Source organism: Ambystoma mexicanum, chromosome 6p, assembly GCF_040938575.1.
Source record: "Ambystoma mexicanum isolate Mex_15411 chromosome 6p, UKY_AmexF1_1, whole genome shotgun sequence".
NCBI lineage: Eukaryota > Metazoa > Chordata > Amphibia > Caudata > Ambystomatidae > Ambystoma > Ambystoma mexicanum.
In genome coordinates this window covers 930,099,046-930,111,966 of record NC_090935.1, presented here as the reverse complement: position 1 = coordinate 930,111,966, position 12,921 = coordinate 930,099,046, and positions in this window count along the sequence as shown.

Here is a 12,921-nt window from a genome sequence, read left to right as displayed (position 1 = left end):
TTTGTGTCCCTTTCTCGCCCTGCCTTCTCTACCTTCTGCGGGCCCGGGTGAGCCCGGTGAGCCTTTTGTCGACACCGATCTGCACAAGTTCCAGGCATCCTCCTCCGATGCCTCTTCCATTTGTGCCACCCTGGATGGGTCCTGGGTCCTTCCAAGTTCCAGTATCCTGTGTAGAGGAATGTTGGGTGCCTACGAGATTTGGCATCTCAGGGCCACTGATGAGCAGTGTTGGATGATTTGTGCTCTGATGTCATCCTCTTCATCCACGAGTCGACATGTCATGGCCAATCTCCTCAGTCGGGCATGGTGCGCATCTAGTGGTTCTGCTAGGTCCTGGTGGGCTTGCCGCAGGTGAAACCTCTCATAGTATATAAATATTTGTTTTTGTCAGTATGACATGTAAAGGTGTTGTTGGTGGCATGCAAAGTACAGGTTTTACAACACAGCCAAGCCCAACTTGAAACTGCAGAGAATGAAATGCACGCATAGAAAAGCTTAGTGCTGCCAGGCCAAATAATGAAGTGCACCATATTTTTTGGATACCTCAGACATGGACACTACATTAAGTTATATAACTGACTAACATAATTAACATTGCTAAAATACTAAATTCTAACTTCCATAACATCATAATGCTGTCTCATATACAAAATGAGGTGAAAATCCATGTTTTAGTGGCACTGCTGTAATTAATTTTTAAATGCACACTGGCATTTCTTTTTCTGTATTAGCTTGTGGAGAGCAGAGGGAAATATGCAGCAGGAAACATAATGAAACATTTATTCAGGGAGGCCTAAAGCCCTCATTGTTCTAAACATGAGTGTTGATACAGAATGCATTCTTGTTAACCTGATTGGAGGAAATTATAGGCAGACGAGAAACACCAAAAGGAGAAGGACAGAAGGTTTCTTGGGACAAGAAATGCAGAGAAAGTTTAGTTCAGACTGGGCTGGGAAGACAGACGGAGCTCCTAGGGTTGGAGCGCTGGCTGTGAGAGATATCTCGATGGTGCTCCCCACACAAGATACAGAAGCATTTCACGCTGACACTGGGCCTGCATTTGCGAAAATAGCAAGGTCGTGCTGGGAACTTCAAAGAAATAACAATCTTGGTAAGATATGTACGTGCCAAGTGGGGACCATTGGAAATGCTGTGTGAGTGGCTGAGATTTATCACAGGGCAGGGAAATCAGGAAGTCATTGGGCCTCATTACACGGACGGCGGTAAGGGTTAACGGTCACCGTTAATGGCAACGGTGACCGTTAACCCTTACCGCCGTACTACGAGGTCCCTTAGCGGGTTGGTGTTTTAACGCCTGCTTTTTGCAGGCGTTAAAAACCAACCCGCTAAGGGACCTCGGAGCTAATTACGGCACCGCAAAATTGCAGTGCTGTAATTAGCGCCTTCCCCATTCCCATTATGCCCTATGGGGCAGAAATGGGAATGGGGAAGGGCAATGGCGGAAGGGGGATTTACCGCCCCACCAACCTCGGAATGGGGGGTAAATCCCCTTTCCGCCAAGGCGGTGCCGGTATTTTACCGGCATGAGCCATGGCGCTAATAGCGCCATGGCTCACCGCCTTCCGTGTAATGAGGCCCATTGTATGTTTATTTTTGTCATTTTAAGAATGTGGGAACATTAATCTATGTTTCAAATAGACCTGCATGTGCTGTTTTGCTTTCTTTTATATTCCAGAGAATGCTGTAAATAACCATGGTATGACTTGATATTGTTTGAATGTAATTCAATATAATAAGTACCTATGAAAAATAATGGGATTTTGTGTCATTCATGCAACTGTGAATTGTTTTACATAGGTGATGTGTAAAGGGGAGGCTCATGTTCGTGCAGTAGTGCATTTGCCAATTTACCAAAGCAAGTAAAGTAACAGATGATACTTTATGACACATAGATTAGCCAGTGATACTTTATGTTATGTTATGTTATGTTATTTTGCACTTATATAGCGCCTTATATACCATTGGTATGGTCTGAAGGCGCTGGTAGGTTGAACGCCCTTGGGAACCGAAGTTCAGATCAGTAGAGAGAGAACGGAGAGTCAAAAAAGTGCGTGTGAGCACCGGGTATGTGTGCAGCTCGTGCGGTACTCGTGTAATAGCTGCTTCTTAGCGGTAGATGTGGTGGTTTAGAGATCAGGAGAATGTGTTCGTTCTGGCAGGATTTATCCGGAACGGATGTGGCTGCGTTAGGCCTGAGGAAAACGCCTGGCTGGGGGTGTGATACCAGCAGTGTTTACATAGAATGATGTGGAGTAAGCGGCACATGGGGCCTCATTACACGTTAGGCGGTAGGGGTTTACCGGTACTGGTAAGGGCACTGGTACCGGTAAACCCCTACCGCCTTACTACGAGTTCCCTTTGCGGTACCAGCCATTAAAGTAGGGTGCCGCAAAGGGACCTCGGAGCTAATTACGGTACCGCAATTTGCAGTACCGTAATTAGCACCTTCCCCATTCCCATTATGCCCTATGGGGGCAAAAATAGGAATGGGGAAGAGCCTTGGTGAATGGGGAATTACCGCCCCTGCTCACCTTGGAGTAGGGTGGTAATTCCGCCATCCACCAAGGCGGACACGGTAAAATACCGGCGGTAACCATGGCGCTAGTAGCACCATGGTTACCGCCTACCGTGTAATGAGGCCCATAGATTACTGGATGTAAATAAGCCAGTGATACTTTAGACACATAGATAACTGGATGTATATAAGCCAGTGATACCAGCCACAAACTATAGGTGGCGCTCTAAATAAAATCATTGGGTTCTTATCAAATGCATAGGTCTGGAGCTCTCCACAGACAACTAGGAGGTATTCTAATAGAAAGGAAATGTTGTTTTATGATGGGGTTATAGTATAAAAAGGAAACCATGCTCACCACTATACCACAGGTATAAATACCGCAACACAAGATGCCACTAAATTTACCACCAATATAAGCTAACAAGGTGTGGTCACTAAAATAATAGGAGGCCAAACCCAATCTAAATGCAAGACTTATTCACCACCAAATTACCACCAATATTTTTATGGTAAGAAAATACCGCCAAATCCCAAATCTACCCCAATAAGACAAAAAATCTCTTACAGTGCCCACACGTACCATAACAAAAAGCAATGTTGATTTACAAGTAAGCCATGACTTCTCATTGGATTCAATCATTTCTGAGTATGTGAAACCATTATACGGGAACCCTTGCAAATGATGGGAATCTGTTCAAAGCCACTTACAGTCCTGCAGGTCTGAGTGTCCCTGACACTTCTTACTTGTCTCTGTTGTCTTTCTGTTCCTGATTATCAGGTTCTCATTCTCCGTGTCAGAGGAGGCATGACCAAGTGACTTCAGGTCTAGGTAATACCACATGTGTCATTTTTCAAGGGATGATTACTTGGGCGCAGAAAGGACTGTAACATTCCAGAGGATCAACCACGAAATGGATGACCCCACTGTCTCTACATTTTCTTCCTCTTTTTCCCACTGTCCCATGATTCTTTCTCTGTTCCCAGCCTTTTTCAACCTCATTGATGATTTGCAACTTCTTTCTAATTAAGGCATCCTCTATGTCCTCTCCCCTCTCATCCTTCTAACTACCCTGTTCAAACAGCTGTACCTCCTGAGATCCATATACACATTCCCCATTTTTTGCTGTGTAATTCTTCCACCTCCTCCACTGTACGGTTTTCCAATACCCCCTCCATGCCAGGGGTAGTATCTCCTTGTTCCTGGCAGCACAGTACAACTCTCTATTTACCTGACTTTAACATGTGTTCTCTGATGTTCCTTCCACAACCTTCCTTGTTACTCATTTTAATCTCCTTGGCAGAGCTTCAGCACACCTCATTTACACCACTGTAGCCATCCTCCTCTTTTTTGTTCTGTCCACCTCTTTCTCCCAGCTTCTGCCAACTTCCTTCTTACCACCATGAGCAACCTCCTCCTCACAACCTTTTTTTTCTCCTTTTCGATATTTCCCAAAAATTATTTCCTGATCCTCTATCTTCCCTCTTGGCCTATTATCCAACAGTCTCCATCAGCTTTGCAATATCTTAGTGGAATCATCTCCTCTTCACAACCTCCAAACATTTGTCACCCAATCTGAAAGCCCACAGCACACAAAGCAGGCCATGACTTTTATGAAGCCTTTGCTCCACCTCGTGGGTCATACATGTACTAACCGACTGCTCCTGTGATCAGCAGTATGTTTTTGATTCACTTACAAACTGGCTGTGTATAGGTTTTAAAGCCATGATACCTGCAGGTCTGAAACATATTGTGTATTGAGCCTTCATAACACTTGTTTACCATCTTTGAACTGATATGAGTAGAGTGAGGAATTCTGGGTGGTCGACCTGCATCAGTCCTCCACCATAACTCTGATCCATCCGTGCAGATTTCCAGGCTTCTGAAGGGAAGTCAATCAATTCCTCAGCCCCATATTAAGTCATCCCTTCTTCCTAGTTGTATCCTGGTAACAAGGAAACATGATACTAACTTGCCTGGGATACAAACAACACATCATAAAACATCCTGGGGTTTCCCTTAAAGGCACAGACTTTGCATGATTATATAATATGTGACTCTCCCCTGCCCGTGAGCTGGGGTAAAGTGGGTTGATCAATAGGATGCCACATTCATTTTATCTATAAACCCAGCATCGTGCCACAGGTGGTGTTACCCAATCTGTGTCACCTCTTCATTCTTCACCCACTGAGACAGTAACAGGACATCATTACAGTAGTCAAAGTGACTTGATCAGTCTTCTCCATTGCAAACTCATCGTGTGCCAGCTCTACAAGTCTCAGTAACCTGTATCCATGGCCACACCACAAAGTTGAAACAGCTTCACTGTCCTTAGAATGATCTCATAACTGCCCACTAATATGAAAAGGTTGATAAACCTCATGCGTGATTTCATTAAGGCTTTATGTCTATCCTGACTAAAGATTTCCAACAGGTGCTGCTTGGTCCCCATGCATACATCACCCAATCAACATAGTAGATCACTTCTATTTTTTTTTATTACATGACTCAGGCTGCTTATTAGTTCCAAATTTAAGAAACTCTTCAAGCTTCATTATTGATATTATATTAACACCCTTGGTGGGTGCAGCAGCCGATCAGGTTGCTCCAAACCCAGGCTGAATCTACCAAAGCAAGCCCGGGTTTGGGGCAACCGAGTGCTCTACGCACCCACCCTCCACCCAGCACTGTTGTTTTCCCTCCTCCCCTGTCTCCTTCCCCCAAATCCAGCACCATAACACCCCAGACCTCCTCTCCTTACTTAAAAAGGGCTCCTCTGCCTGGGCTTCACCGTCCGCTTGGCTTCTTGTTCAAGACATGGAAATGGAAGAGGGGCTTAGAGTGGAGCCCCGCTTTCAATTTCCTTGACAATCCTGACTCTCCCTGGCTGCAGCTGCGAACGAAGCAGCGCAGGCATATTTTGTGTTTTTCAATTGCTATTAGCACCTCAAGGGTATGTCGTGGGATGCTAATAGGAATAATAACATGTTCTGCAGGATTCCTCGGGGCGGTAATGGCACCGGGGCCCAGCGTTAAGGCCCTCCCTTCGCTCTGGATGCTTCCGGCTGGTGAAGCCTGCAGTACATGTTATTACTTTGTAAGCATTTATAAGTGACACATGCCACAAAGTATGCACTGCAAATTGGAAACAAACTTTCCTTTGCCATTTTAGAGCAAGAGATTGGTTCCCTAAAGTGAACTCGAAAGAAGTTGGAGACATTGGTATGTCTCAGAGAGAAGAGCAATGTTGAACTAGCTTCGGTGATTTTAACACAGACTGAATAAGACCGAATTGTTCACCAGGTCCACGGGTAGCATGGCAGCCAAGCTTCAACCCTCGATCCCACACTTTGCCCTTCCACCACTTGCTACTCCCTGAAGCTTGATGCTCAGAGGCGTTGGATCTCTGGACTTGTGGGAATGGTGACCACTTAGACAACAAACTAAAGGTAATATTTACAAAAAGTATTTTTTATGTGTGCACGCTTCCTTCAGGTTCTATGCAGTGTGTGTGTGTTTGTTTGTGCTTGCCCAGAGGAGTCACTTGAAGTTAATCATGAAATGATTGATGCCTAGGCGTGAGATTTGAAATTTGAGATTTGTTTACTAGCACCTTTGTATGCAAGCGATTTTCCTGAAAAGCACAAAAACACATATTAAACCTGATGCTTTATAAATGCATAGATCTAATATCCAAAGGATACAAAATACCTAATAGCAATCAATGTACTTAAACTACATTGTGTAATTAATTGCACACCCTATGGCTCTAGGAGTTCGAGAAAAGGAAAAGGGCAAAGATTCTGAGCCTGATTCACACAGCTTTTTCCAGTTGGGTTTTCCAAATGAAAAACTTTGAGAACCGAACTCACTGTATTTTCACATAAAGTCTGGTACCCTTATAATGCTAAACATGTGGTGTTTCCTTTCCAAAAATGCACTTCTTGTTAATGTGAGTTGTGCAGATCTTGCATAATCCTAACATTCTGAGTGGCAGGGAAGATTAAAAGGTAAGGTGGAAAACTTTTCAGATACCTTCCAACCACCTTACTACTAAAAGGCAGTTTCCCATTTAACCCAGACTTGATTCTTTCTCACATGTCGTCCACTGTTAGGCCACATCAATGGATCAACATAATCTTAGCACAACATCCTTCTGGCAGCTCTCTGGTGTGTTTAGGGCTTCTGGCCTTCCTCGTTTTAAACTTCTATTTTCATCCTAATCTTTCAGGCAGCAGGCAGAATTGAATCCACCATCCACCTAATTGTATCATCAAACACTATCAGAATACAAAGGCTGTCTCCCTTCCACTTTCAATCATGGCACTATTCGAGTTCTCAGTAGCGGGTCTTGAAAAGGGAAGACACGTGTGTCCCTGTGAAAAAGGTGAATTGACATATAATTCCCTTGAGCCTGTTATTGGTTGTGCATGGGCTGCATGTCTGGGCTACATGTTTATCTGTCCCCATTAGCCTTGTCACCTATTTCAACTCTTGTCATGTTCCGAGAAAGTGAGGAGATTTTTTTGTGAGCCTTTGCTTAGAAAGGAATTGTATCAGTGGAGTAGCTCACCACAAAGCAAGACAACCTACACCATGGACGTATTTTATTTCATAATATTAAAACTGTCTACATTTTCAAATCTGTGATGTATATGTTAAAAAAAGACAATGAGCCTCATGACAAGTTTGCTCATCTGGAATTAATGTGCCGGTAATTCCATTTACCATGTTTCTGGACCGGCAAACTACAAATTCTGGACCAACAAACTACAAGTTTGCCAGTGGGGTGGCTTGATTTACCTACAGCTATCGGAGGTAAGTCAGCCTCCCTGCAGGCAAAACACTGCTGGTATTACTGGCGCCAGTATTACCGGTACCGGTAATACTAGCAATCCCCCCAAAGAGTCCTACTGGCACATGTAATCTGCTGGTAATTTCAGCAGATCAGGTGTCGGTAATGGTATTACTGTCTGGTGGTATCAGATTTACCAGCGGGATACCACCAGACGTGTAGACGTGTACTGAGGGCTAGCGTGTTTAATTAAGATGGAAGCCCTTCATGTCACATATATCAATTTTCAGCAAAACATTAGAAGTGCAAATTCAGTTACCTAATTGGCAAAGTAGAAGCACAACTGTACATTTACAAATGCAAGCCCAACATAAAAAAGACCCTCTCCCCATACTTCAACCATCACATACTTACATCTGTAACTACTGATGAGTTACTCTGCCCCTGGCCAACACATGCCAACACTAAAGGCACAAGGCTGACTCTCTGGAGACAAGGCATTTGATGTGCCACACCTAGAAAGCTTACACACTAAGGGTACGTCTGATCTGCCACCTCAGCATGCACAAAGGCACTACAATCTTGCCTTTCCCTGTCCTTCCAACTAACCAAACCCACCCACTCTCTTCCAGATCTGCCAGAGCACATGTAGGCCATGGTGCATGATACAAATCCTAATAACATTGTACAACATAACACAACAATTGAGTGTACTCTGCAAAGAGGTATTCTGTGGACTCTGAGACCCAATGAAGGCACGATTGCGTAAACAGATTACTGGACGTATGTACGTTTTGTGGTTAAGACTGTGTGACAGTACCATTTACAATAACTGTTCACATTATTCTGGTTTACTTGTTTTATTTACATGACCAATTGAATTTCTGTTTATTTAGTGGTGATGGCATACATGGACACAATCAAGATCAAAATTATCCTGTGCGCAAAATATTTTAAAGTGCAAGTGCATAATACACCTGGTCTTTTAATGTGCAAGTGCATACCAATTATTAATTCAATTTGTCCAAATAATTTTACTAGGAGCTCAGGCAAGGAGTAATACCTCTGAATCACCATACTGAGTCCCATCCCTCACAGGCTTCATTATGCAAGTTTGCATAATGATCACAAAATATTCTCCTCAGTGTTATAAATATACAGCCAGAAGTACAATCACACTACATTCATAATTAATATGTAACAAAAATGCTGTCAAATTACCAATGTGGTACTGAGATAAAGATGAGAGAGGTGGTTTTATTCATCGAGTTCAATATTAGAACGTATTGTTAAACTCTCGGATTTAGCCAGTTTGTAATATTCTATAACTAGTCAAGCTCCCGAAATTGCCTTTATTGATAGCACAGGGCTGGTCTGCGCTCCACCCCTGTGCAGGGCACAAGGGTGGGGCTGTTCAAATGTGATTATTGCAAGTACACCCCAAACGGGTATGCCAACCTTTTGTCCTAACTCCCTATTTTTGAATAAGTCACAAAATCTTCAATCTCCCGAAATCGCCTATACTGATAGCACATGGCCAGACCCCACCTTGTGCAGGGCGAATGGGTGTTGTTGGTCAGATTTCACTATCACAGTACATCTCAGACTGGTATGCCGACCTCAGGGCAACATTTGAGCCACCAAACTGTTTTGGGGCTGGAGCCAACAATCCAAAATCGTCAACCTCCCAAAATCGCCTACAATGATAGCACAGAGCCGGACCCACCCTGTGCAGGCCGAATGGGTGGGTTTGGTCAGATTTCCCTATCGCCAGTACACCCCAGACTGGTATGCTGACCTCGAGCCAAAACCTCAGCCCACTATACTGTTGTGGGGCTGGAGCCAAAGATCGCAAAATCGACTATCCCCTGAAATCACCCATACTGAAGCACAGGGCTGGACCCTGCCCTGTGCAGGGTGAATGGCTGGGGTTGGTGATATTTCACTATTGCCAGTACAGCCCAGACTGGTATGCCGACCTCGGACTAAAATGTCTGCCCACCAACTGTTGTGGGGCTAGAGCCAACAATCACAAAATTGGCAATCACCCAAAATCACGTCTACTGATAGCACAGGGCAAGACCCCACCCTGTGCAGGGCGAATGGGTGGGTTGTTCAGATTTCACTATTACCAATACACCCGAGACTTGTATGCCAACCTCGTCTAAAACACCTCAGCCCACCAACTGTTGTGGGGCTGGAGCCAATAAACGCAAAATCAGAAATCTCCCAAAATGTCCCATACTGGTAGCAGAGGCCCGAATCCCTCCCTATGGAGGGTGAATGGGCCGGGTAGGTCAAATTTCACTAGCGCCAGTACACCCCAGACTGGTATGTGAACCGTGGGCCAAAACTTTAGCTCACCAACTGGTAAGGGTCTGGAGCCAACCCCGAGCATACAAACAAACTTTCACAATTCTGATAGCACAGGGCTGGATGCCGCATTGTGCAGGGGGAATGGGTGGGGTTGGTCAGATTTCACTATCACCAGTACACCCCAGGCTGGTATGCTGACATTTGCCCAACATTTCAGCCCACCAACTGTCATGGGCTGGAGCCAACTCCTAAAATACAAACAAACGTTCACAAATATATATATATATATATATATATATATATATATATATATATATATATATATATATATATATATATATATATATATATATATATATATATTTATATAGAATATTTGGCAAACGGAAAGTCAATTTTACAAACCTAGTCAATGCCAATAACAAGGGAATACACTCACCTTGATTAATTGAAGTTCATAAATGTTCGCCCACATCACTAAAGTGGGAATTGATGAATTATAAAAGTAGTGTACTCTCAACTTGTGCAACCATGAGTAGAAAATGAATAGATGTACAAATGTTTCAATTGCGTTAGCATTAGAAAATAACATACTTTTTTTTTGTCAGCTATCAAGCCCCTTCGTGGGTTCACACAGTACAATGTGGCTAACAAATTCAACTTGAATCGTATGCATATGTTTCTCAATTGCCTACATGGGAAGAGCTTCAAGTAACGAGGTACATGGTCACGCCTATGAAAAGTAGCTGAGTATTCTTAGTAAAGGGAATTATTTATAATTTCTTCTATTGTTGACCTCCAATCCCATGAGTACAACTTTTTCTTCATCCCCAAGGGGTTGTTTAAAAGCTCATCAAAATCAGAGCTGATTTTTCTAAAAAGAAAGAGTTGGGATAAAGTGAAGGTCTCCACAGAAGGCACAGTGTGCGCCTCTAGAACTCTACGAGGATCTAAGAATAGGGTTTTCTTAGTAGGGCACACATACTTCACATTTATTGAGAGCCTTTTCCAGAGAATGAGGGTGTCTAGGGAAATTAGGCCCAGCTCGTGCTTTAGGACACAATTTAACACGCATAATGTCCTAGGGATTGCTTCCATAGGGCGCCTTCTAAGGTATTCGAAAGCCCCCTCAGGACTGAGACTGAAATCTCCAAGCCATAAGTCAGGATTGGGACAATCTTTCCAGTATAAAATCTGATTAATAGTAACAAGGAAAATGTACAGAAATGCCAATAAATATGGCCTAATTGGGTCTGTATGGGTATGATCTTGTTCCTCAATCTCTGATCTTGAGCTAATCTACAAGAACGATGAATTCTGGTACAATCTAGATATGTCAAAATATCTACACTCTGCCCAGCCTAGTATTACCTACCATCCACTGACAGACATTGAGAAGCCACATTTGTGAAAAGATTGTAATTTTAGACATTTATGCCATGGATTTTTAGATAAATAATTTCTGAATAGTTTGAGAAGATGTCTAATTTCCTATGTGGACCAATGAGAGTAGTGACAAAGAACAATACATCTTCGACAAAGGTCAACCCGTGCATTAAACTTGATCCTACTTTCACTGGTAAGCAGCTAGAGTTTTTCCAAAGTTTGTCGATGTTGGCTATATACAGATTAAACAGTTTGGGCACCAAAATGAAACCCTGGCCCAGTCCAATATGCGCCTGGAGTTGGTGGTGCGACAGGGAACCCTCTTCATTAAGTCTAATTTGTATTGCAGATTTTTCATGTAAAAGCAGGATGCATCTCAGGAGACCTTTCGCTAGGTCCCAATTTTTCAGTTTAAACAATAATTTCTCCCTGATAACTTGGTCAAACGCCATGTTCATATCCATGCTATGAATATAGATATTCTTACATGAGAACATATGAAGTAGAGCAAGTACATTATTTAGAAGTGAGCCATTTAGTAAAGTAAGTAAAGTACCTTGTGCCTTTTGGAAGCCTACTTGAAAATTGGGTATGAGTCTCAGGTTTTAAACCCAGTAATCAAGCTCTATGAGCATAAGAGCTGCAAAGACCTTGCTCAAAACATTTAAGATGGCAATTGGGCGGTACTTACCTGGACAGCTTCCTTCTTATAGGTAGCGATGATGTAAGAGAGATTTTTGTTATAAGGTAAGCAATCTCTACTAATGATGTTGTCAAAGAACACATAACAGATTTTAGACCATAGAGTTGGATTAGTTTAAAGGACATGGGGAGATAGAAAGTAGGGAAAAAGAGATGGGGGTTAAGGGATACAACAGAGTATTAGGTAGGGTTTGGTAGTAAATGATTCTAATGAGTTTGTGTAAGATTAATGAGGTAAGTAAGACATATATGTGTATACTTCAGGTGCAAAGAGGCAAAGGGTCCTGAGTCCACCAGAGACTGAAAGAGGGAAAATACAAGCGTAACCTGTTATATGCTAACAGGTGGCCCAATATGCACTCTTAATTTCTGCAGGGGACTTTCGGAAATGTTAGCTTCATCAATGTTTCTTTAATGTCTTCCAACTAGAAACAACCTTCCCATTTCACTAAGTTATGTCTAAGAATCTCAGTGTCCAAAAAGAGATATTGATGGGGAGCATAAAGAAGAAAATGGGATGCCTCCATAATCATACAGATCATACAGATGGAAGAGTCAATCTGTGTAGTATCGTTATTGTTAAGAGTTTCCCAGAAGTAGTCAAAGTTCTTGTCATTAAGAGAATACATGATTTTCGGACCATCTGCTAAATCTAATACATATCGCATACGGTCAAAAAAATGTCGATAACTGTGCCTTATGTTCTTACCATTCAGGGCCAAATGATTTGCCAACATAGAGAGAGAAATAGCTTACTGTTCCTGGGAAAGATTCTAAGGCTCCCACGACCAAAAATCCTGGAAATCATTTTTGCAGAAATAAAGAGCGGCCAAAACCCCATGCTAACAACATGGTATAACAACCTTCTAGATCAAGCTGCAAATATTGGTTGTTCTGAATGGGAAATCGAACGCATTCCTGGAAAAATAAAGAAAAAACTAAAGTTGCAAGATTGGATCGAAACACTTGAAATAGCTGATGAACATACAACTTCGGCCCATCACACAACCAATACACAAAAGCTGGACGATGTAAGAAACTACTTAAAAAAGTTCCCAGATAAAAGACTGCGTACAATCTTTCTGAGAGCACGCTTGAACATCCTGAAGACAAATGAGATCCTTTACACCAGGAAACAATCAGTGACCAACAAGTGCCGTTTTTGTGTAAATGGGGTCACCGAAA